This window comes from Buteo buteo, chromosome 12, assembly GCF_964188355.1.
Source record: "Buteo buteo chromosome 12, bButBut1.hap1.1, whole genome shotgun sequence".
Taxonomy (NCBI): Eukaryota; Metazoa; Chordata; class Aves; order Accipitriformes; family Accipitridae; genus Buteo; species Buteo buteo.
This window is the reverse complement of record NC_134182.1, coordinates 25,604,224-25,631,455: the sequence shown is the minus strand read 5'-3', so window position 1 is coordinate 25,631,455 and position 27,232 is coordinate 25,604,224. Positions and strand designations below refer to the sequence as shown.

General features: G+C 41.1%; 1 protein-coding gene across 4 annotated transcripts in view; it reads right to left on the bottom strand.

Moving 5' to 3' along the window:
- CDC42EP3 (CDC42 effector protein 3) overlaps positions 1–26,154 on the bottom strand; it is a 35,078-nt gene extending 8,924 nt beyond the window's left edge. Inside the window, exon 1 of one of the 4 annotated variants that reach the window (XM_075043110.1) lies at positions 25,916–26,154. The gene's annotated coding sequence lies outside the window, so the exon portion shown is untranslated. Of the gene's footprint in view, positions 1–3,317; positions 3,337–19,156; positions 19,379–19,681; positions 19,868–25,915 lie in introns of those variants that run through there. The other 3 variants (XM_075043112.1, XM_075043113.1, XM_075043111.1) reach the window with 3 other exon arrangements.
- Positions 26,155–27,232: the final 1,078 nt, after the last annotated feature.

Genomic DNA, 27,232 nt, shown 5'->3' with positions numbered 1-27,232 from the left:
CAGAATTAGTGACAACATTTCAATATCGTTCTCCCTAACAGCATATACAAAGATAAAAATCACTTCTTTCTTCCCATCATTGCTGCCTTGTTTATAAACAAGATCATATTTCTACTTTTATCCTCACCACCTTACAACAGGAATTTTGCTGTATTTGCAGGGTAGCATTATATTACAAACCATTTAAGAGTTCTTGTGCTGGTATAACCAAAATTAATTCTCCAAGCAGAGTAAACTATATTGGCTAAAGTTGAAATTTGCTATCACTGCCATTTCTGGGTTCAGAGTGGGCACCCCCATTCTATTTTTTAGGATGAAGATACACATATATTCATTTAATCAACAAATTTTGCCAGCACAGCCAGTGGTGGTGCTCATATTACACTGGTTTGTCCAGTAAGACCCTATTCCTTAGACAAAAACAAAAAAACAAAAAAAGGCTTTCCAAGCTATCATTCTCCAGCAAATAAGCTGAATTTATATTCTTTAAGATAAAAAGCAAGGCCATACTTCAGAAAGAGAAAACATTTTATTTGAATGTGCTCAAGCTGTCAATCAATAAATCAGTTGAGATTTCTCCACCTTCCTCATCAATATAATTCCTCACCAATATCCATCACCTGCAAATTTGTACCACAACAATTTTGCACTTATTTGCAGGCTGCTCATAAAAATACTATGCAGCTCAATGCTGTATAAAAATATCTCTACATTATTTCGGTAGAAATATATCACTCTGATGCTGACTTCTTTCTAACATTTAGTCTGAGATTCTAAATGTTTTTAATACATGCTTTGTTGACACTGCAGAGGACTAACATTTTAAAAATCTGGCTGTGATGCAATATTAAGTCAAATGCCTTATAGAGTCTGTTTTCACAGTTGTGCTTTTGACCACTCATTAGAATGTCTTAAATAATTCCCCTTCTTTTTTTCAATCAAGCAAATTTTTTTGCATCTTCCAACAGGTTTTGGTCACAGCTTTCTTTCAACTTTGAAAAGTTAGCATCTTTTCTAGAATAATAAAAACCTTTTTTGTTTTCTTTTCTTCTCTTCTCCAGAGACAGGAATTTAATGAGCTCACTGTAGTCTGTTGTTTGGTTCCATGGACTGAAACAGGTCCCTCTCTATTACCTTCTCCTTAGCTTTGTTGGCTGGTACATTCATACATACGGATTTAATACCATATAGTTCAGTTTTATCATTGGCTTTCAAAAATTGGGTGAGTGCAAGACCATGCAGATTTAGGCATAGGTACATGTCAGTACAAAGTCTAGCACCTTAAGTCATGCAGCTGGTGAAGGCAAGGTTATGCTATGTCAGACAGACTGTGCACTGAAGCACACTCACACATTTCCTCCTACAAAGCCAAGAGACCAGATAAGCAAATAGCTGGGGACCATAAACTTGTAAACCACAAGATGGAGAGGCTTAAAAACTTGTCCATCAATTCTCTCAGGTCAAAGGAAAACCACTGTGAAATGAGACAAGAAAACCCCTATAACTTGATCCTATGTGTCACCTAAAAGATAGGTAACTGCTCTGGTTGAAATCTCATCTGCCGAGGGAGAAGAAAGGAACAGTTTTTAGCCAAAGCAGCTGCCTGATGCAGCTCAAGGCATGTTCACGTAAATGCTGGTATTGCCATATGGAAGAACTTGGGAAGATGTGGACTGAGGCAGGCAGTACTGCCCCTTTTGATGGCAGCCAGCACTCATATCAGTTTAAGTGGATTATGAATCCACACCCTTTGTAATTCTGAGCAGGTTAGCATAGATGTCTTTCTCTTTTGACACAGAGGGTGTAGTTCCCCAACCCAGCTCTGCTCTCAAAGCTGGTTTAAGAAGTTCCCACCCTGGATTCCTCACTCCTTGCTGCTGGTTCCCAGTTCTGCACTGCAGTTCCTTGTACCCTCTGTGGGCAGGCAGACCTACAAGCCACACTGCAAACAGGTCACAGCAGTAATTCTCCCCACTGACTCAGTTTACAGTAAAGGCTTACCAACAGCTGCAGTGTGACTGATGGCAATGCTTCAAGAGAGTTCAAGCCCAATATAACTGTTGCTGTCAGAAAGGCATTCTCCCCTTCCCCCCTACTGTGTGCACACACTTGACCCCTCACAAGCCAGTTCAGCACACTGAACTGGGTGAAAACTAACTAGGAAAGGGGTGTAAGATCACAAGGCTAGGACTGAGACTGCTACTTTCAGCTGCAAAAAGTCATTTGAATAGCTCAGCTGTCTCATGAAACATCACTCTTAGAGAGCAAGGAGTTCTGGCAGAAGGGATGGGCAATTCTTAACGAACTCTTCTGCAAGAAAAAACATCCATGGAATTACATCCAGATTTTATTCACTTCTGATGCAAAAATGGCTTGGTAGCTCCACTAGCTTCTGCCTTAGAGTTCCCAAGGCTGCTGTCATGTTGAAATTTTTTTAAAAGGATCCCTAGCTTAACATTTCCTTAACTGGTAGGTCCTGACAAAAGGCAATCTAAAAAGCATCTTGCAAGATCCCAATTAAAAAACAAACAAACAAAAAACCACCCTACCCTGAACTCCCCACCTCCAATTCTCAAATACCCTTCATCTCTAAGTCAAATAATTCTTCATCATCTCCTTGAAACACACAAGTGACATAGGCATATTAGAATCACTAGTTCTCCTATTATTCAATTCTCAAAGCATTTCACTTGAAGTAAGTATTTACCATCTTGAAGTGGCTGATAAACTAGGTTTAAAACAAACTTGAAGGCCAGAGAGCCCTCTATCTGCAAAGGCTAACAATGAGGTAGAGGTACAAAGCTACAGTAGAATATAAAGTTGCACAGGACTTTTTTTATTACATAGAAAAAGGATGAATCCTCTGCTCTGTTGCAGTTTTACCTCCTTCAGAGAGTTGAATGGTCATCAAGATGAGATCAAAGAGCATGTGGTTGGGGCAGATGGAAGAAAGGGAATTCTTCAATGGATTACAAAAATCTTCACTGTATTTCTTTTTTGGTCCAACTCATGCCCTCTTTAAGGAATGGGGATGAAATCATGGAGTAAATAGGACTTCTAAAATTTTGTTATCTATATGCAATTCAAAGTTGATTGTTAATACAACTAAAGTAACTGTTTTAACACCCTTATATGAAACAAGAGGAAAAAAATAGAAATCATTGCGAGTTTATGCTGTACTCCTAACAAAACAACTCCACTATTTGAAGGCACCATTTGAGCAGAGGTAAGAATCTGGAGGAATAAGTGACAACTGAAAGACATGTCATTCTGGCTCTGCTCTGCAGCATGTCAGCGACACTTGTGATGTGCCCCACCTGATATGGATGCATCACACTGGACAGCAGCGCAGGGGTCCCCACTTCCTCCTGAGATCTCTCTGGTACAGATGCTCTGGTCTGTGAACTTCAGTTACTTGTACTAAATTGATCAGACTTCTTTTTTCTGAAATATATCAAGTAGCATCAGAGTGCATTCACTCTCTGTGCCAACAGTTGTATTTCACATACTGCTTTTAAAACCAGGCAGAGTTAATCAGTGTAATTTGAAAGGAATTAATATACTCAGCCTTTGTACAGAGGTATACTGTCTGAATATTCAGAGTGGCACAGTGGTGATTCAGTGCTAAAGCTAGTTTACTGATTAGCAGCTGATATTTCTTTCAAACTCTAAACCCCAGGTATTTAATTAAACTGTCTGAAATACTTCTGTCTCAAATCCCTCTAAAGCAACCTTCTCAACACTCAGGGTTTTATGTCAGCCAGTACTCAGCACCTATCTTCCCATTACTGCAGCCATATTTCAAAAGATAAGTACATTTCTAAGACACAGCTTAAGCCAAATGGCAAGTGAGATGACAGCATCTGTATATAGAGGAGACTGGACCTCAAGCTTGCATGTGCAGGCAACGTGATCAAATAATTAAATGGGTCAGGGAAACATGCTGTATCCAATGAACCCAAGCAGACCTAATGTACTGCAAGTTGAGTCCTGTCCTTTGCAGCTTTCTGGAAAAGCATTTTGCAGACGTTCGCGTTCTCTCTGCACTCTGCAGGGGCTCCTGCGTAGAACTTTGCCTTGAGACTAAACAGAGGGATTTATGTTCTCTTGCAAAGGTCAATATTTCAAAGTGCTCCAAAATGGACATTTTGTTTTCAGAGTACTGTCAAGGGAAAGCATATTGGCGGCAAAAAGAAAACTTCTAAGTAGGCAGTCACATTAGGGTAATGTAATCGTGACTCATGCTCCTCACCCATTTCCTGACTAGGGCTGTACATGATCAAAAGAAAACCAGCCACAGTAATGCTGCCGCTCGTTAATGTTAGCTAGCCTGAAAGGATTACAGACTACCAAAAAACAAACTCATTGCAGAGTATCCTATTTAAAGCCTGGCATAAACTGACACTGACACACACAGTGGCGTAATACCATACTCAACCAAAACAACTACTTGCCTTAGTTGCGAGAAACAAGTTACAACTTTTTATGACAAGTTCTCCTACCTGAACAAACCCTCTCACACACTTAAAACACTGTAAATCCTTGGGGTGTGTAAGAAGAGGGAGGGGACTATCCAATTGCTAGTTAGTATCTAAAGAAATACAACATACAGGGCCCTTTTGCAGAAGATCACAGCAAACAGACTGCTATAAAACAACTACCACCTCCCCAGAAAGGCTGTAGAACACACACACACACAAGCCAAAGCACAAGCTGGGCCTAAGTGGCTGTCACCTTATAAGAAAGGCACTGCAAGAGGCAATTTCTGTCTCAGTGTTCACTCCTGTTGGGCAGCCTGAGTGAAGCGTGCGCTTAATGATGCAAATTGGTGTTCATTTGTATAAAGAGCGATTCAGCAGAAAACAAATTTCAGATCCTTGTTGGGACCTTGGTCACATTTAATTTGTTCCAAAACCCACATTAATGAAAAGCCCAAAATTACTCAGGTGTCTAACCTAGTTTCTGTTGAAATGTTAGGTAACACAGGTGACAACACCCAGCTGCACCTCTCTGCACCCTCACAGGCCAAATAGAATCATTTAGGATGGAAAAGACCTTTAAGATTATTGAGTCAACTCCTCTCCCTCCCTCCTACCTCAGAAGCAGAGCCCTGCACTTGCAGGTTCCTTTCACTCCCCTTTACAAATGCCAACTAACAGCTAAACATGCCCCTCAGCACCAGTCACTGCGTTCCTTATGCTTCTTCCGACAAGGGAGATCAAAGAGGAGAGAGATCCTGACGCTGACCATTAAACATATAATCCATTGCTAAAACCATTGTGCATAGAATCAAGACTGATCAGCAGTGGCACTCCACTCCCAGGATATTGAGGGCACATACGGCAAGTGTCTGACAGCCAAATTCAACCCAAATTTAACAACCTGGCTTTTTAGTAATGCCTCAGCTTACCTCTTGGAAATCTCAAACATTTTGCTCTTCACATGATACAGAGTACTGGGGGACAGGTAGGAGAAGCAATCCATTGCACAAGGCAAAAGTTACTTTTAGGTCTGACTAAATGAACAACAGCTAAATATACTAAGCCTGTATTTTATCTAAGTTGCACTAATTACTTCAGAGTTGAGAGAAGCTAGTTCTGAAAGAGAGCACACATATACCAAGGCCTTATACTGCATTGTGACACTTGCTGCTAGACTGTTATAACTCTGCTTGGTCATCACATGTCTTATTTATATAACTCTAACAGCACAGAAGTGAGGTGCAGCAATCCCTTTGGGCATGGATGCACCTCTCTCGACCAAGAACAAGCTGTTACCACATGCTGCGAGTCATTCATGTACCAATTCATACAGCTGGTATGGAAGGCAGTGGGGTGTAGGCAGACAAATAAAAGAACATATTTTGGGGACCTACTTTCCTATGTAAAGGGCACATTTATTTACTTAATCCCTTAATAAGCAGGTAAAATGAACTTCTACCTTTACTGAAGGCTATTTAAAGCAAATTTCTAATGGCTCTTGCAAGCTCCAGGGAGTCAGAATTCAAGTCATGGGAGGAGTGATATTTTGCTTAGTGTGGTTTACCATCCTTTGGAAATTTAAGAAAAGGTGACATGTTGTAGAGCCCAGCACACACACCTGCAGTGCTGACAAAAACCTCTGCTCAAACACTAGAAGAAAAGAAAAAAAAACACACAAAAAACCAAACCAAAACCAACCAAATAAACCCCCCAAACCCACAGAACAACTATGGCAAAAAACCACCCACCAACTCAGAAAACAAAACCAATGTAAAGATGGTCAGAATCCAAGCCACAGAAGTAAATGGCCAGGTATTCCTGATCTCCTTAGTGTAGGCAAGGGGAGCAGAAACTGAGATCAATTTCTTTGTCCTGAGTGCAAACCCAAACCATATCCAGAAAAAAAAAATCGCCCTTATAATACTGTTACAATGCATCAGGATTGCATTAATTTAAGGCACAGTGGCGCACTCTTCTCTTGTAAAGGTCCATACTGTTTCTTTTAACAGAGATAGCCTCTGTAGAAACACAGGGAAGCAACACACATTAGCTCCCTGAATTACGGAAGAGCGCATGACCAACAAAGGCAGTACACTCAAGAAATTTAAGAGGGAACTTGCATCCAAGGAGGCCATCAACATCTCAGTGTTGCTGCTTCAGTACTGGACAGGAAGAAATTAATGGATCATGTAGGCCCTGTTCCACAGACTCTCTAGATATAGCTCACATAGGAAGTAACAGAAATATCATAACCAAAATAGTTTGAAACACAGTCCCAGCAAAAGGCATGTACAGTAACTTCTAGAAGGAAGATGGTATTACCAAACTGGTATTCCTTCTTCTCCTCTGTATGCGAGTGCTACCTGGATTCACCAGAGGTATGCTCCTTCTGTCTGCAGAAGCAGTGGGGCAACATACTTGGGCTCCGAGGAAGAAGCCTAAGGAAATCCTTACTGGAGGAAATCATTGAATTGTTCACCAACAGCTACAAATATCCATGTTAGACATAGTTCATCAACACCCCTATTGCTATAGTCCTATGCTTCTTAAGTTAAACCACATCCTCAGGGAAAATGGAATTCATTGTTGTTTTGTTTAAGTTCTCTCAGAACACAGAACACTAAATATGGGTTATCCTACAATAATTCAAATTAAATATATTTTCTTAAACAAAAATCCTGCCCCAGACACTGCTGTTAAACTCTTGCCATTCCTGAAAAGACCATAATCCACTCGTTTTGGAGAATAACAGTGGGAAGGCAGAGACAATTTAGCATGGGAAGAGAAGAAAGGCCAAAACAACAATGAAAAGAAAAAAAAAAACCTGCACTTAATCAGTAAACCAAAACTCTCCAAATACAACATATGAGCAGCTTGCAGTAGAACAGTTAACTTTTAATAGTCACCAAGTTCCCAGGTTGGTTAGTGGCTGCTGATTAAAAAAGTTCACACCTCCCAAAGTGAGTGTTTCAGACTGCCTGAAAAAAGGCAGGCAGTTTCACCCCAGGTGCCAACGCAGGCTGAATGAGCATTACATTTTAAAGTGAAATCTCAATTTTAAAAACAAAAATATTGTGAATACCCGAAAAATCCAGAGAGACTCTTAATCTGCCTTGCATTTTGGCTGTTACGTTCCCAGTGACTTACTATCCAACAAGACAAACTGAGTGCTGCTTTAGAACTTGTTAATTCTAATAAATAATGAAACTCCCTTCATACTTCTTGCTAGTCACCTTTCTTATGTAGGAGAAGATACAGAAAATTTTCTTACGTGTTTTTCCAGCCACCAAAATATTCTTCTTGCGCTTTCCATTGAAAGGCTGTCATTTACTAGGCACCTGGAAATAGCCACTTGCTCCTTGGTCAAACTTAGCATTCGTGCCCTCAGCAAGAGTGCAACAAAGAGTTTACCAGTATAATGAGCATCTTGGTACACATGCTGCATTTGCAAAGCAACAACCCCTCACCCCAGGAAGTACAATGAAGTCCTGTTTCTGTTCTTTCTCCTAGAATATTCCAATATTAAATGCAAGAAGCAAGAATGAAACAATTAACATGTTGAAACACTGTAGCAGTTGACAGCTAATAATGACACTTTCCTGATAGCTTAAAAAACAACAGAGATTAACTTTTTGAGTCACTTAGTCCACATCTTCTCTCTCTCTCTCCCTCTCTCTCAGCAGTAATTAAATCAGTGTAATTATTGAAGGCTATAACTACTGCAAATCAGATCAGAATCAGGACTCCTGCTTTACTAAATAGATGACAAGATAACAAAACCAGTACATCTGCAATGGAAGGACAGATCTGTATAACACCAAATATACACAGCTCCTCTTCTGCCCAGTATATCCACTCAAAACCAAAAGAATATTCTTTTTTCCTGTCATGGGATCTCAGAGTAGATCAATTATGACTTCTTACACACCAGCTTAATATGCCTGATTTCATAAGAGTTTCTCCCCATTTGTATGCTATAAAAGGTAGTGTCACTCCCAAATCAGACTGATGTTACAAGATGTGGCAATTTTTTCTATGGGCATTAGGACTTGCATGGGCTTTCTGCTCAGCAGAAGGACTTTCAACCAGTATTGCCAGTGGATGCTCTTAAACTCTTTGCCTTCAATTCATCCATTTCAGTTGGAGAATTACCCTAAAATGACCTGCACTGGAGTACTGGGGAGCAGGGGCGGGGGGAGAGGAAAATTAACAGGTAAATAATGGAAATGAGAGGAAGAGAGAGTGATCTTGATTAGCTGATATCTGAACATCAGCAAGCCACTTGAGTTTTAACAGTAGCCAAAGTCATGCATTCAAGATTAAAATTTAAGACTAAATCACATAGGCCACTCTTTCAGGAGGGAAGATATTGCTCAGAAACAGCAATAAGAGTTTTGCAGGTCAGAAAAGATAATCAGCTGAACCTCATCCTCTTGCGCTGTAGTCACAGGGGGCTACTGCAATTCCCTACTGCGTAAGAGGGCACTGACAAGGGAAAGGGAAGGTCCGGTAATTCTCTATTTGGCCACCACCACGTCCAGTCCCAGTAACCACAATTCTGGTAGGATGACACTGAACAACAGAGGGTTTCAGAAGAGCCACAAGACTGATATTATCACTTATGTTTACTAGACTGAAGCTACACAAAGCAAGGTAAAAAAGAAAATATACCTTTTTGTAATGGCAAGAACAATTTACCAAGGCTTGTGGTGGATTCTCTATTATTTGGATTTTTATTTAAAAAACCAAACAAACACAAAAACTCCCTTTTTTTTTTTTTTTTCTCCTAAAAACTGCCCATTGTCTAATTCAAACAATTCAGGCAGAGCCAGGAGTCATACTGACACGGAACTGGGTAACAATTCAGGAAAGTCCTACAACTTGTCATAGACACATTCCCAATGGTCTGTTCTGGTTTTTCTCATTCAAGATATGAACAGTATTCTTCCCTAAATATATGACACTCTTCTTCAGAATTAAATATTTTGGAAAGCATTTTTATCAAGGGAAAGCCATACTAAACTTTTAGAGCCTTTTTGTCCACAAATTATGTTTTCTTGGCCATCAAGATGATTATGAAGGTTGAAAGGGCAAATCTCCTGGAAGTTATCAAAATAGAGCTCTCATCCAAACTGTTGTGTTTGGAAAGTTCTTGTCTTTCAGCACAAAATAGAAAAAAATGTAGATATCTATGTTTGACACTACTTCAAATCCTGCATGGAGAACTGAATAAATTCTTTCCTGTCAAATTGCCATGAACAGTTTGAGATCTGCAAGCTTTAAAAGCTGTTTCTCCTCTGACACTGTGCAAGCAGAAGGGCACACATTTCACAGCAACTTAGCCTATTCAAAGTGAAGAAGGATAACTAAACTTTTTGAAGTACAACTTTCAAACAAGGGTATCTCAAATCCATGACCAAGCAGAATCCACTGTCCAACTTCAGATATTCAGTTTTGAAGAAAAGCACAATGGAAGAATGACATGTGGTTTCATTCACTTTTACTCAAGAGAAATTGAGATAGTTCTTGAATTTGACAATACTCTATAACTATCATTTCTTTTTAAGCCACATCTCCTATATATTGTTACTACTGTAAAACTTGACTTTGGGACCACATTTGTACTTTCAGGATATTAACCCAAGAACTACAAACATTGAAATTCAGAAAGCCCAGTAACTACTGACAGCTACCTCACCAGATGAACTGAAAGAACAGGCTGAAAACAGAACACCTGAAAAATTATCTGGTACCATTTCAGACAAGGATCTTCAGTGTACATACACAGACAGCTGCTCCTACTTCTGCAGATACCACACTGTTTTATTGGAGAGAATACACACAATTTCTTAGATGATACCTTTTTAACATGTCCACCTGCTCTTCAGATGTCCTGGAATCTTCCATTTTAAAGCTCATTTTCAGAGTTGTTTATAAATATCAGACTTTCCATTCAAGCCAATATTTTCTATCCTTTATCTGCAGCAATCTGTATATGTTTGTTTACTGGGAAGATTAGAAAGACGTGGGAGAATTTTAAGCAAAGTTGTTGAACTGTTTCTCCAATGAGATAAAACAAAATTATGTATTTATACTCCCCTGCTCTACCGTAATGCCCTTTACTTCTATGCATACACCACCCATCAAAATCCACAGCCTTGCTAAAAAATTCTGGCACTTCTGTACTTTTAAAGCTAGACCTGACATTCAAATTTGTATCTGGGAACGTGTCTTTTCCTGTCACTGTGAATTACCAGGACAGTCGATTTTAAGGTGTTTTAATTGTACACTTTTTGCAAGATTCGGTAGTTTAGTAGTGCTCTATCCCCACAAACAACTCAGCAGGAAGGAATAACCATCAACCCCAATTCAGAGAAAGGACAGAACCTCTGCATAAGAACTATGGATGTGGAAGCGGGAGATGGCAGACAGTGCAAGTGGGGAAGGGATTGACCCTTATGCATAGATGCAAGAGAGAAAGACATGTAAGCAGGCTTGATGCAGGAAAATTAGCTGGAATTTAGCAACAGGAGTTAATTTCATGTTCAGATTGCTCACTTGGGCCTTGAAGCCTGCTTCTTTCCTTACAGATTCTTCAGTTTTATGCAGATTATCTCTTTGTATTTTCAGAGATTACTTGAACACACTTACAGATTTACATTTCAATAGATGTACTGTTCCTACCACAGTGTCACAAAGCTTCCAACTTCTCTGTTGTTGCTTCATTAGATGCTGCTCCTGTCTCTTCCTCCTATAGGGTTGTCAGAGCATATCCCAGCAATCCGACTGTTACACCATGCCACAAAATACCTTATTTACAATGCATATTCCTCTGCCAAAGTAGAGACACCGTTGTAGTCTCAAGGTAAAATAACTACCGCAACTAAAAGTGAAATTAATTCTCAGACAGAAATCTGAAAGCTGTCTGCAGAATAAACTACTTGATTGTTCATTGCTTTCATTTGGAGAGGTAGGTTTTATTTTTGTCCTCACAAATTCCTTTAGGAACTCCTACAGATTCCTAACCTACTTGGGCTCTTCCTATTATAACTTTTCTTCTTTGGGACTAGAAATATGTATTTTTAAGAAAGCTGTACAGCCCACTCTACCATAAAATGGATGACTTTGTTGTCTTTGCTGTTGACCTTAGTGGATCTTACCTAAAAGGCTCTGGATACTGAGATGGGTATTCATCATGCCTGAGGGTGCATATAGACAAAACCAGAAGAAATATAGCCTACCTCCCCACTAAAATCATACCATGCAAGTGGGGAAAGGACATACAGGAACAGAGCAGCTGGCATACAAATTACTGGTCTGCTCAGTCCACTATCTTGTTCGTAACAATAGATTTTCTATTCAGTCTGACTTCTCTGTACCACTAATTACTTTGCATATCATTAATAAGAAACAAGTTAGAGCAGATATAATAACATTAACAATCCAACCTTTTCATTTAAGATTTCCTTCAAACTGACTAGATTCTAAAATTTACTTCTAGGCAAGATGACCATACTGAGCAATGTATTACTATAAATTTGTATTATTGTAGCATCAGAAGCCCTAATCGCAAGCCAGGTATCTAGTATATTAAGAATTATGCAGACATAAAATGACAACAACAGAATCTCACAAAAGACAGTTCTTCAGTTGTTGCATCTTTTGGGGCAGGGAATACTGTTAGCTTTGCAACAGAATTTTAACTGTTGTGAGCATCCTTGCTCAGCTTTCCACTCCAAGGGTTTGGACTGAAGTAAAATACAATTCTGTACGCCATATACACAGCCTAAGCATGGACACACTGCTCCACTCTTTAGCTCCATATTCCCATCTGGTTTTCAAACAACCAAGCAGAAAAGACCTCCAGATACACTGCATCTTACCCTCTTATGAACTGTGGTTGTTCTTCCAAGGTCATCTGCTAGACAGCCACGAGCAAGCAAAGAACCAGCTTAAACTTGATGAAGAGCAGTACTCTCTTGTATCTGGAGCAGGAACATGTGAGCTGCATCTGACATGCAGGACAATCAATGGCACAATTATTCCCTTGTCCCTCTTTCACTCACCATGTAGCTCTCCTACTGTTCAAGTCTTCCTTAAATTGGGCTAACCCCTACCATTATTTGTAGGAGCCACACATCCTTAAAAGAAGAGAAACACCAAAGACTACACAGCCACACACCATCCTCCAAATGAATACAGACAAGTTATGCAAAAGCTAAAGAAAAGTGCCTTTGCAAGGATCACAGTGCTGGGGAGAAATGGTATGGCTGGCCTTTACATCAAACTACAAAAGGCAGAACCTGCCTTTTCTTTTTCCTTCACCCTTGCTGTGGCAGATGCAGCTTTTAGTGTCAGAGATACTTTTGGTTTTATTCTTTGTGGTTACAGAAGCATGTACTCTCAAAGAAGCAGTGAGTAACATTAATACTTCAAATGACAGGGAGCTGGTAAAATTAAAATTGATTAAGCTATCATGTGAAATCTGAATATTGAGAAGATTGGCCTAACCATTCTCTGGAGATAAATTTTAACTGAACTGAAACTATGCTTTAGTTCCTGAAAGACAGTTTATCAAATAATCCAATAATAATGACCAAAAAGTAATATGATGACCATTCCCCAACAGAATTCATCATTAAAAGCAGTGGCAAGAGTGCCTGAACAAGATGCTTTTCCTTAATGGTGGTCTGTCACATTGAAGACAGGATATATATGGTGTGCATCTTGAGCACAGAAAAAGAGAGAGAAAAAGCAAACTAAAACATTCACCTTAAGCTCCTCCACATCTTGGACTAATCTTTGCCCAAGTTTTAGATCTAATATACCCAGTCTCATGAATAAGCAGAATTAAAGTCAAACAAAATCAAAGTATACACTGAATCATATTAACTGAGGCAAAAAGGTAAAGTTAGAGGTTTCTAGAAAATACTTAGACCTTCATGAAAAAGATATATGTAAAAACACATGATTTAGGCTTTACTTAACTAGAACTGGAGATACACATAGAAGGAAGAAAGAAAGAATGGAACTTGTTTCTGGTCACAGTATCTTGATGTACAATTTAAAAGGTTAGATTTAGTAAGTATTAGAATGAAGAGGAACAGTCAAAAATTGTTCTGGTATCACAAGGATTATTTTTTTTTAAGGTTCTAAATTACTTAAGTATTGATTTTTGTAAAATTTAAAAGGTTTCTTAATGAGAAGAATCCATTAGTGCTGTCATACATTTCTTGACAATATAAATGAAATAAGGGAAAAAATAAACAAAGAGGCAAGAATGCAAATGTGGGGAAAAAATCCCCAGCACCACTGGCATTCCATTCCTGTACATCACGTGGTACTAGTGCACCACTCAAACACTAGAAAAAAACAACCAAACAAAAAACTGTCTACTACACATGAGCTGATCCGGTTGTATGGCTTGAGAAAACCACCTTCTTAAAAGTCAAACAGGAGCTTTACTAGAATAGGAGAAATGGAGAAAGCATTTATCAAAGCAACAAGATCCATCAGCCTCTTCTTCACTAAAGACTTAAGCCTTGAGTCTTCTCTACCATCTCCTTCCTGCCTCTTCTTCGCTTCCTGCTGAAGATTTGAAACAATATTACTCATACTCTTACAGGTATCAGGGTTTCTTCTCCTGAAGATCATGACAGAGAGCTCTGCCAGCTAGAAAGCTAGTTTCACAACCTCTTTGGGGAAATGCTTCATAGATGCTGACTGTGGTGGAAGCAAAGCACCTTTGATCTTCCTTGCAGAGTATCACTAAGAATTCTGAACCCCATAATTAGAAATATCATATGTGGAACACTAAAGTTGCAAAGTCAAAGAATGCAAAGTTAGGAAATCCCAAGATTATATTGCTTGTGCAACCATTATTTGGTTCCTTCACCCTCTGCTTTACAATGTTGCCCAGTACCACCCAAAATGCCTATGACAGAGCACGACCTTCAGCTTTAGCCCAGAATTTCAATCAGATCCTCTCTTTTTGTTACTTCTCACCTCATTCATCCCACATAGTGTTTGAGGCAAGAAGGCCAAGAGGGTGGTGAGAAATAACATGACCATAATGCATTTATATATGTATCACCATTTTCTACAGGCATTTTCGAACTTATGGATACTTGTTTTTGCCAGCATAACAGGCTTTAGGTTTCTGGGTTTGCTTGACTTTACTGTTACACTGCACAGGCTTTTTAAAAAGTTAACTGAAAACAAAGATTTTGAGACTAACAGTTTGCTTTTATTTACTATTTTTATGGTAGTATCCGATATTCTAATATGAAAAAAACATTTGGAATGAAGACTCAACACCTGTTTCCTTTGTTTAAGGCACAACACAAATATGCAGATACACATAAAATTTCTACAGCAAAACAGTGAGAACTGGACTTGAAACATCTGGTATTTCAAAGGGATGGAATAAAAAAAAAATACACCAAGCCCTACATTTTAGATCTTCCCAGCAAAGACATGAAGTATTTATTTTTAGAAAGTTCTCTACAGACGACTTAAAAAAAATTAATTGCATCTAAATGCATCTAAACAAGTTTGCAGACCTGACTAGGTGAGTCATACCTAGTTTCAGTGACCACAGCTCATCAGCAGCACTTGTATCTCTACAGGTCAGCTGCTGTTTACACGTAATCACAGAAAAGTTCACTTAGCTCATTCAGAATCAGCCCCAGCACAATAACTCATTATATCAGTCCATTTAATTTCTTATCTCACTTGCTCCCTGTTGACCTTTATGATAGAAATCGAAGCAGTGTATCAGACTTGGTATAAGCTTTATTCTATTATTTAGTGCAAGTAAACAACATTAATGCAACATTTACATAGTTAAGTTGTATGCTGTTGTCCCACACATAGTGGGGGTTGAAACCCTTAATGTGGCTCCCTGGCATTCATGAGATACTAGTCATCAAGTTTTAAGACTATTGCACAACTTGCATAATTTAAAAAATAAGTATAACAGTATTTCAACAGTATGTTTTGCTAAACATACATATGAGTAAAATGGTCTCACATAAGATAGCATAGTCATGAAGATACACTTTAGTTTAAGTATTCAACTATCGCTTTCATATTTTCAGAGCTTTTGGTATGAAAATGTGCTACTGGAATGTAGGCTCAGCCTGTAAATGGCCTGCAAATGGTTTATCTTCCCTCTTAAAAAAAAAAAAAACAAAACACAAAACAACGCAACACAAAAAAAGGAGTAAAACACATTCAACAGTTCACTAGCCTCTCAAAAGGAAAATCTCAGTTACTTACAAAAATTATTAACTAACTGTGCTCTTGTGGACTTAAGTGCTTTTGTGGACTTAACTAGTGGCAGAACCATAAAACAAACATTTGTTTCTACACCTGACCATTTATTCCATAAATGTCAATGAAACCCAAGTAAAGGTATAAATATACCTTGTCATCCTGGCCAACTCTATCCATTTGTAATCATCCCATTTTATCTTGGCAGTGTTTTCTGAAGCTTCACTGTGTCTTGATTTAACCCTTAAACTATGAGGAGTTGTCTTGTCAGCCAGTTCCAGCTGCTCTGCTACACTTATCCCCCCAGTAGTCACCACGCTGGATCAGTATCTTTGCTTAATAACATCATGAATGTGAATACAGAACATTGTAAAATACTGTAAGCAATGCTTATCTTCAAGAATGTAATCCAGAAATCTTTCTTATTTAACATAGCACTAGAAATAGATCTCTTCTTCAGCATGAACTTTACCTGAGCTTGTACTCGGTAGCTGCACCTCATTCTGCCATCCTGCTCCACACAAAACCCTCCCCTGTGTAGGTGGTGCTTCACACCCACTCTGCTCTACTCGGACACATCCATCAGCACCAGCTAGCTGCTTTCACTGGCTAGTAACTGGTTTGCTTTGCTGTGAGAGGAAATCACTTAAAAACAGTCCTCCATCCAGCACCTGAATACAATTCTCCCCACATCCCCATTTAAGTTCAGACTTGAGTTTCTTTGGGAAATTCACCTTGTTGTCACACAACAAACAAACCAACCAACCTACCACAGGTTATACCTTCAGCCAACTGCCACCCCTGTAAGTGCTGTACCCGTGGGGATACCACGTCTCTGCAGCATGGCTGTGCCTATTAGGGACAGACCACCCAATTAGTTTAGTTTTACCACTGGAGGAGGGAGAGGCAGCCAGCTCTCCCCAAGATGGTTCAGATCTTGAGAAAATAAATTTACTGTGCCTGATCATGAGGGGGGCGGGGGGGGGAAGTAAAGAAGTGATGGTTTTTTGTTTGTTTGGATTTTGGGGGGGTGGGGTGGTGTTTTTTGTTTGTTGGGGATTTGGTTTGAGGGTTGTTTGTTGGGTTTTTTTTCCAAAAAGTAACATTTGCATGCAGGAGGGTAAAAGTCTGTAGAGTTTTACATCATTATGAAAGGCTAAAACAGGCACTGGGTGACATGATCCACAGTAACTCTGTCAACAAGGGCAAGGAATGGGAGGAAGAACTAGTCAGAGAGCATCACCGAGCCCCTGGGACATAGCCTTGCTGGCAAGAAGCAAAGGAGAACTTGATGGCAAATTCTGCATGGCAGAGGGAAATTTGTTTTTAAATGCCAGTTCCCTCTCCTATCCAAAAACTATTTCTCAAGACTTGGGCAGAGGACCAGAATTTCTTCTATAAGAAGTCATCTAGCTTAGAAGACTATACACCAAAGCAGCATACCTAATTACGAAAAGTTGAGAGCAAAACATGTTTTGCCATGAACCACGGCTTTCTTCGGTTACAGTAAAGCTGATATAAGTGGTTTGGAACAGTTTTAGACACCTCTTTGAAGTCAGCGTGACATTTAGCCACAGCAGTCAAATAGGGACTGTGCAGAGCCGCCTCAGGCAAAGAGTGGCTCTGGGCTGCCTCTTAGGTGATACCCATCTCTTTCCTTTCCAAAATTCACCCAGGCCACCTCCTGGTGATTCTGGCTGGCTTTACTGATCACAGAAGAGAGGCAGAACCACAGAGGTAGTTTCTGCAGCAGATTTTCAGTTACTGTGGATGCACAAGGTGCTCCAGAGAGAACAGTAACTGTGATTATCTTTAATGTAAGGAGGAGATAGGCCCCATTGTTTCCTTCCCAGATATGGTTGGCTTATGCTGAGGCCAGGAAAAATTGTTCCCTTCAGTACTATCCTACTGACCGAAGAACCTGCTCAGTTCCTTGTCTTTGCATGCTGTAATAAAAAACAAATGTTCAAAGTAAGGAGTGCCTTGAACATAGGATTTTTCTCTTACTTTTCTGAATGCTTCTGCTGAAAGGCTGTTTTTAATGTGCCACAGAGCTAAAGTAAATCTTAACACTAATGCTAAAAAAGGCTGGACTCTTTCAGTACAAGACACTTTAAAAATAAATCCTTGTGACAGTAATCACCTGCTGATACATGCTTTTATGTTTAGCCAGCTGCTGAGATGCCACATCTGTCACTTTTTGCTTCCAGAAATGTGCTTTCCTTTTCTGTAGGGAAGGAGAAAATACTGCTCCTGGAATTGCACTGAGTATGATGATGCCTTTTTTGGTATCTCTGTCATTCCTCCAAACATCTGAACCATGGCACATGGATTATACGATTTCTGGTACTGTGCATCTTAAGAATTGTTCAGCTTTAGACTTTCATACCTTAAAAGTGTCTGATTTTTTTCCCTATGCTTTGCTAAACAAAGTTACATACTTATAGCCTATATGTAACTGAAAATAATGGTCTATGCATGAATAATTTCACTCCTGGGAGCTCTCCTTGCCTCCCTCCCCTAAATATTTTTCAGAGGAAAGTAAGAGATCAGGATCATATTTGTTACATTGAACATTTCATAATCAGTCCTCTTCCTATTTTTACTACATAACAACAATCTACAGTGACGCAAGTCCTAAATTAATTACTTCCTCTATTTTGGTCTCTTTTTAATTTCAACTGAAAATGAACCAAGTCCCTGTTATTAATCTACCACCCGCATTTCTTCATCAGCAACCCAAACCAAATTCTTATTTGATTTCCTGACTTGACCTCTTTGTTCGACAACCGGCATCACACCGGGCCACTGACATTCCCCTAGCCCTGCATCTGCCCTAGGTGCAGCCCCAGCCCCAGCCCCGCAGCCAGCCGCGGCGCATTCAAGCGCACGGTTATTTTTAAACCCGCGCAGAAAGGCGCAGCAAAAGGGGACACCCCGCACAAAAAATGCCCGCGCTGCTTCGGGGCGATGTAGGCATGCCTGCCGTCTCCAAGACAAGGGCTTAAAATCAGGTATGTCAAAATACGCTGGGAAGAAAATTTAAACCGATTATAGGGGCGAATTTCAGCTCGGAATTTCCGCGATGTAGAAACACCCCGAGACGGTTTTAGCAATGCGATTGCTCCGGCATAAATCCCCCAAGCAGCCAAACACGAGGATTAATGGATACTCTCCCTGGCCACCCTGAAATGCCTTTCCTCCCTCCCAGCCTCCCTCCGCCCCCCGAGCGGGCGCGGTGCGGCCCCGGCGCCGCTCCGCAGGGAAAGAGGAGCCGTGCCGGGCCCCTCACCGGCCCCCGGATCCGACCGCGCAGCCCGGCGGTGGCGGCCCTCCCCTTCCCGCCCCGCGCCCCGCTCCGCGCCGCGTACAGCACACGCTGCCCCCGCTTCCCGACTTACAGCGCTGCCGGCTGCTCCCCCGCCGCTCCTCCCTCCCTAGCTACCTCCCTCCCGCCGGTGCGGAGCCGGGAGGACAGCGGGGCCGCCCCTCCGCGGCTCGGGGCGAGCGCGGCACCTGTGAGCGCCCGTCAGTGCGCGGGCGGCGGCGCCCCGTGTCCCGGGGGCGCGGCGCGGGCCGCGGGCGGCGAGCGGGAGCCGCGGGGAGGCGGCGCTGCCGGCGGGGCTGCGGGCGGGGAGGGAGGGCTGCAGGGAAATCCTGGCACCGTGCAGCGCCGCCTGGGAGGCGGGCAGGGGAGGCGAGAAACAGCCAGGCTAACAATAACGGGGGCTTTCCCCTCTTTTTTTTTTGGGGGGGGGGAGCTCATTGTGGGGTGGGGGAGTTGCGGAGAGAGCCGGGGGGCCACCCCCCACCCCGACTGTGTCCCGCTGAAGCCCTCGGGTGGGCAGCTCCCCCCCCGAGCACGGCCAGCTGGGAGAGATGCTTAAAAGCTGATGATTTTTCGCCCAAATCCTCTTCCCTCTCACCTCCTCGACGGCCCGATCCGTCAAGGGTGAGGCTCTCAGCTCGCTCTCTGCAGCAGCGCCCGCCCGACTCATTCATTCTGCCTTTCCTCCATTATTTAAGGGTTTTTAAGGAGCGCTCAGCCTTTCCTGACTCCACGGTCTGCGATTTGCAGGTAAACGGCAAATACTGCGAGAGCTGGCGAGGCGCAGGGGCGTCTCCTCCCGCCCAGCGGAGGGGCCGGAGCGAGGCGCGGAGCGTCCAGCATCGCCTCCGCGGGACCCGCTGGGGCCAAGAGCCCCGTAATGGCAGATTTAAGGGCACCTGCCCATCTGTTTTATACAAGTGAAACTGCCGTGCCCAGAACGGGAAAGGGCTCAAAATAGCTGTTGGCTTATTACTGACTCGGAAGCCCATAAACACTGGCCTGATGTTAAATTTTGTACAAGTTCCTCGGTTAATCCAGATAGAGACCCCGGTATTGTTTCACTTCTCCCAGTGACATCCTCCCAGAGGTTTCTGTTGGCAGGTACCTGAACTCAACTCTCCGCTCCTGACGGTTTTACCAAAGGGACATTTTTCAAAATGTTACATTTGGCACTGCCATACAAGCGCTGCATGTGCATTTATTGAAATATTAAGTGTGGTACATACCTTACCCACACTAAGATATTTTTATAAATATTTGCGTAATTTTCATTATGTATGGCATTTTTAAGTAAGTGTAAACAGTGGATGCATTGCATATAAATGTATACTTGGTTTTAAATATGTTTACATACCCACATCTGGGTGAGAGAATTTTCCCCTTTGTTCTCTTTGCATTGTTAGCATTGGAGCACTTTAATGCTAAAGCACTTTACCACAGGGCAATTGTATTTTCTTTTCTGTAAATACATGCCTAAATTCAGAGAACATTTTCATTTCAAGGTGTTGAAACTGTAGTGTTCAGCATGCCCACAGACTGCTGTGCCCTTGCACATAAAGGGTGATGTCTCTGGGCAGGAAACATCAGGTCATACACAGCAGTTTATACCCCGATCTGCTATCTGAAATAAAACTTACGCAGAAAATACTGCCCTTTTACATTCAATTTCTCATTGCTGAAGAATTTTCAATTCTGTGAAAATCCTTTTGGCCATTTGATTTACATAACATGATTTAAAAAAAAAAAACAAAACCAAGCCCTCCACATGTCAGTTTAGTAGCTGAGGGTGAAGTTGCTTGCTCCATTCGAGCTTCACACAGTCCCTCCCCATGCCCGGCATGCAGCCCCCCAGCTGGCAGCAGGCACCAACCAAGCAGGTAGTTGGAGGGAACAGCCCTGCCGCTGCTCAAGGGAGCAGGATGGCTTTGTGCCCCAGCCTCTGACGGTACTGAAGGCATGGCCAGTGAATGCAGAGTTCCAGTAATTCTTAATTGCTGTTGCAGAAGCCAAAGTAAATTTGAGAGCAGCCCAGAGGCTGCTCCCAGTTTATGCAAAAGGACAGTCAGAGAAAACAGCTATTATGAAGTTTGTGTAAGCAAAAGAAAAAAAAAATTCTGTAATAAATCCTGGCTTCCTTGGATACATTTCTAGCTTCGCAATTATTCAATTATTTATCCTGCGTGAATGCACTCCACGCTACCTTTAATCTACCAACTCTACTCTTGAGACTACTTTCTCATTTAGGAACCTAAATTAAGTGGTTTAAAACTTTCTAAAAGGGACACTTGAGGGATGACATTGCTCATACTTCTTTTTAGTTCAGAAAGGACATGTGTATGGGCATGCGTATGTGTGGCTTCATAGGCTGAAGCTGAAGAAAATCCACACGACTGTTTCTGAGGACAAAACAGACAGACACATGGATTCATTTGCTATAATAACAGGCTGGCAACATTTTACAGCGGCACACTCAAAAGCTTGTCCCAGTCATGTCAAACATCCCTGCCTCTTCTGAATACTTTCCCTGGTTCTTTTTCAGAGCTGGGTTTCAAACCTCTGTGTGCCACTGTACTGGGCCACAGCTGGTTTAAATCAAGTTTCTCTCTTGTGCCCTTTCACATTATGACCTCCTGCGCCTCTGACCTGCAGCACCTGTTCCGGCTTTTCCTCTTCAGTTTTCCCTTTTCTTTATCCCTTCTGAGTTTTGTGCTTTTTTTCATGGTGGTGAGGAGGTGACCTGCTTCTCTTTAGCCCTAAAAGCCTATATGGTCCAAAGCTGCAGCCACGCCATTTCTGCTGTTCTTGTATCATTGCTGTTACCTTTCCCAATCCCATGTTAGTCATCCCAAGGTTATCAAAGGCAGGCTGCATTCCCCAGTACAAGGAGCACGTTCTTTACACTGCACTGCACCCAAGTGTACTGTCATAGGCCATTATGATACTGGTTTGTTCTCTTATGAAGAAGTAAAGGACATATTAATAGGAAAGTGTTCTGTGTACACATAAATACAGTTAGTGTTTTGAGGCAGTAATGGTTTAAAGAAAAGTTTTAGTTTCTCTGCACAAAAATTGCCAATCCCTTCCCCAGCTTAGCGTGTTATGGGAAACCCTGGAAGACAGAAGTGTAGCAGCCAGAGACAGAACCAAAGTTCTTAGGAGAACCTCAATTCTGAATTTCTTCAACTTCTTAGCAGTTAAAGTGTCAGCATTATTAATAACATGCAGATTTTGAATTGATCAACAGGAAGGAATGATGGGATCCTCTGCTGTTTTGGTGTCTTTCCACCACATATTTATGCTGTCTCCTGTCATTTCTAACCTCTCTCGTTAGGAGCTAAACCTGGAGTTTAAAGCATGGTCTTAAGATTCCTAAATGACAGGCATGCTTGAATACTTAAATACTTACGTCCCTGTGATAGCTAGAGAATGTAAGTATCCGTTTAAGTGCTTTGCTGAATCAGGATGACTTCTATTCGTCATAATATTGGTTTTATTTATATATGCCCAACTCAAGTCCGTGGTGCTTTTGTATTTCTTTCAGTTGGAGCTAGATCATGAGTTTAGTGAGGACTGTTAAGCAGTCTGTTATGCTTTGAAATTGTCTGTTTAAAAGCTGTGCTTTGACAAAGGTTTTATGATCCTTAAAGTACACATGATTAACATAAGCTCTGGAAGCTAAGAAGTTAAAGTATTTAATGTAAACACTCTTTATACTACCACCATAAACAAGAAAATTTTACTAAAACCTTTTTCAAAAACTGTCTAATACTATTTTCCAGCGCTCCTGAAGATTGCATTCTGAAATACTATTGCTAAACAGTGTTTAGCAATACTATATAGGAATAGTCTAAATATTTGTCTCTTTTTTAATAATTCCCATAGATTACCAATGCATACATATCCAAACACACAACATTTCTGATAAGTTACTTTATAGAGCAACAGAACTGTAGGGTCAGAAGGAACTTTGGGGTCATCTTCTCCACGTTGTACCCTGATGCAGGATCAAGCACTTAACTTTTAAAATCTTCCAAAAACTCTGGACCTCTCCATGCTCTTTTCCAGGGAAGATGCAGCCCATTTAAGGTTCCCTGAAATGGGCTGCTACATAGTGCATACAAAACTTGTCTCCTCAGCCACCTTTCACAGTCCCTCCCAGATCCCTGTGGCACTGTGGGCAAGTTGGGCAACCACACACCTAGGCTATTCCTACACATGTTCATTTATCCTCTGTTCCTAAAATCATCCACTGATGGAAATTCTACAACCTCCTGAGGCAGCTCCATAGTCTCATTTTTTCACTATTTTTTTTTTCTATTTTCCCAACAGATATACAACTTACATCTCTTTTTGCTGCAAATTAGTCTGCTTGCTTCTCTTACTGAGCCCAGAGACCTGTGAGACCATCTTCTTTATACCAATACTATTTGGAGGCTGTTATTTTCCCAAAACTTACAGTTTTTTCTCACTGTTTGCTCTCACCAAGTTGAAACAATGATCAGGGCTACATAATACAGCTTCTTTTCATGGAAATTATTATGCAGCATTGGAAAGAAAGAACATGTTCTGACTGAGGGGAAAATCTCCTGCAACTTGTTTGCCACAGAGTATTTCTGTAACTGTCACTTTGGGAATTTCTATAAATAAAATCACTATCACTCTTCTGAGAAGTGAGCATTTACTACCATTTTTTAAACAATGAAAAAAATACAGATCTGTTTTTCATCTAAATTCTTTATATATTTGAAATCACTCAGAGAAGAAAGTCCAAAGAAATGTGGTTAGGTTTGACGAAAAGAAGACTCCCAGTGGGATATTTAACAGAATACCTAGAAAACAGTGTTGAAAGACTTACAATATTTGGAACCCATTTTTTTGACTCTTGTTCCATGACCTCTGAGCTCCAGAGGACCTTACTTGGTTTTAACTCATTATCCTCCATGGTGATAACACTTTGGACCCAGGGGAGAAAAGAAGGACTAATTGACCTGCAGTTTGAGCAAGGCTTTTGCCCGACCTTGTATATATTAATGATGGATGTTTGACTTTCAAATTTTTTTGGTACTCAAACACTGCACAAGATTTGGCTTTCCAAGTCTGCCTTTTCTTACTGTATTATGAAATGCCAAGTGGAAGCATATGTGTGTGCGGGCACCAACCTTCCACCCCCTGCCCCAGCCTCAGTCTTCTCAGGCTGCCCAGTACTGGCTGGGGGAGCACATGGGGTGAAGTGGTGATCCAGCTAGTGAAAGGAGGTGGTAGTTCACATATCGCCCCAAAGGGCTTTTCCCTTCTTTTGTCATCTGCTCTCTCTGGGTCCCCTAAGCTCAGGCACTTTTCTCTGCAGGACTCCCCAGGGAGAAGAGGACAAAAATCCCACAGCGTTTGGCAGGAGGGGATGCAAACAAGTGTCTAGTGCCAGATGAATGCCACTGTCTGTGATCACCAGCAGCTTCAAATATGTCACTAATTACTTCTTAATCAAAGGACGTTAATGACTGTTTTAAGCTTAGATGGGGAAAAGTAAACCAAAAGTCACTTGAAAGGCTATTGCAGTAACTCATACAAACGTAATAAATGGATATGGCATAGAATAAATATTACTTTTAGCAATAATTGCTCACTTTACAAAGAAAAAGAAGAGTGAAAGAACAATGAGAGCTCTGCAAAATATTGTCTTGCTTAATATGAGAATTTGTGCATCACTATCAGGATTTAGGGACTACTGAAACTGCCGAGTACTCTTCCCTTCCATTAACTACTGTGGGAGTTGAGAGCACCTGGCATCTTGAGGAATCGGGCTCTTTGGCATTTTTAATTTAGTCTGACAGTAACGCTGAATAAAAATATTCTTGGGGATAGCCCACAATTATATAGCATGAGCTCATTTCTTCATTATAAAATGTGAGCTGAAACCATTCATAACTGCCAGCCAATATTACAACAGGCAATTCCAGTTTTTCATTGCATGGGAAAAGCACTAGCAAGCTTTAATGAGTTTCAAAAATAGCTGCCACATCAGAAAATTGTAATATGCTTGTTTTTCTAATGTGAATACCTGTTCAGACATCGCTTAAACAATGGTATCCAAATAGACCAGGGCATGTAAAATAGCTACGTTTATTTGTCAGCCGCACACCCATTGTTTTCAGTCAGAGCCTGCAGAGCAGCTTCAGCTGTACATTCCTGGGAAGTGAATAATATCAGTTGAGATTATGCTACAGTACCACATCTATTACAAGCACATTATAAAGATTGAATATAACCTAATTAGGAAATGCTGAAGTTGGCTGGGTGTGGATGTGGGCTGGTAAAGAGTCATTTTACATGACCTTCACTTACTGAAAATGAGAGTTCACAGAGGATAAAGCAAAGGTAACTGTAAATTTCAGTCCCGAATCCAGATATCACATACGCATCTCACATTCCTAATACCTTTGCTGCTAAGCTAAACAATTTCTCCCCAAGTTTCACTTCCATTAAACTCTTTTGTAAACACTTTGCAAATCTAGCAGGACAAACCAAATTTGGTCACATTCTTATTTTTGATGCAGATGAGAATTAAGCTCTATTCTAGCTTTCAGTGCTGGAAGGAGGAGGTTGCAGAGGGAGGCAGACAGAGTTTCTCCCAGGAAGCAGTTCTTCTGCATGCCTTCAGAGAAGGTTGTGTTCCCCCAACATCACCTACTACAGAACCCCTTCCACCCACCACTTGAGAAAAGAGAGCTTAGTAAGCCAGCTGTGTCCTTTGGGTCCTTGCACACTCCTTTGGCTAGGTATTAATAAAGCAGAAAAAGACAGCAAATACCTGTAGACCACAGTGTCCTACCTGGATGATGAGACAATTCCAGCTGTAATGTAGCTTCAGTTTTTCTTCATTTTTGGATTTGGATGGGATGTATTTAAAGGATTAGAAGATCTTCTGGGTTTTGGGATATTTTTACAGATTCCTTAAGGGCTCGTCTTCACTGGACAAGTGAAGGGGCAAGTGCTTCCAAGAGCTTCATGGGACCTTCTTCTTCTTGTAGATTTGGCTCTTCTGATATCCCTTCTGGTCTGCAAGGCAGGGTTGTTTTGTTGCTCTCTGTTTGCAGCCTTACCACAGCATCACTGATCAGCATTATAGGATTTCACAGCTATAAAAATCTGTATCAGCTGCCCCTGTGTCTGCACATTGCTGTTAGCCAGGCATGCTGCTGGCTAACAAGAAGTCACTGACAAAATGCCTTCAAACATTTCTCATGTCTTGCATTTACCTCCTGGTTCCAAAATGAAAGTTGCATTAATGCCAACAGCTGGAACATATCAGTGCTCCAAGCTGGATTCATGCCTTACCACTGATTGGAATAGAGGTTGCAGAGAGAAAACTTCAGCATGCCAAGCTGAAAGTAGTTTACTATGTTTATGGGACAAAGTCTCATCTGTACAGGTACTCACAAAGGACAGACCAGTTTTCCCACAGCACACCATAGAATGGTGCAATTGAGCATGCAGTTAAAACCAGTAAATACAACCTCAGACATCGCGGTATGTCCCATAACTGAATACAGTACCAGAATAGATACACTTGAACGTAGCTCTGCTGAGCTAAAAATCAACAATTCCAGTTTTCTTTGCCATGAATATATTTTTGAGACCCTATTCCCACCAGAAACAAAGGAATGATTCATATTTTCTTGTGTTGGCCTTCACACATTGTTTAAGTACTATGAAATTGATTCTCAGCTGATTTTACTGTAAGTCAGGAATAACTATTAAGATCAATGGCATGATGCTGGTGTGAAATTACACACAGGCATTACTTAAAGAAATGCACTTCATAGAGACGTGTCTTTACTATGTATTTACTCAGGTGTGCACTTCTGCATCTCCTCGTGTTACCATAGGTGTGCAGCTCCTGTCCTGTGCCCTGTAGATTGGGACCATGTCTGCCTCTGCCATAGACTCCATAAACACTGGAGACTTATTCCTTCTCACAAATGTGATTAGCTATGTCTATCCTCTGCATCAATATCAACAAAATCTGCATTCAATATGCAAAATAAAATTACCTATTCCACAGTCCCACAAATATTCTCTAATTCACCACTTACACAAGTCACAAACCAAACTTGAAACCACCAAAACCCCCAAGACTGCAAAGGTC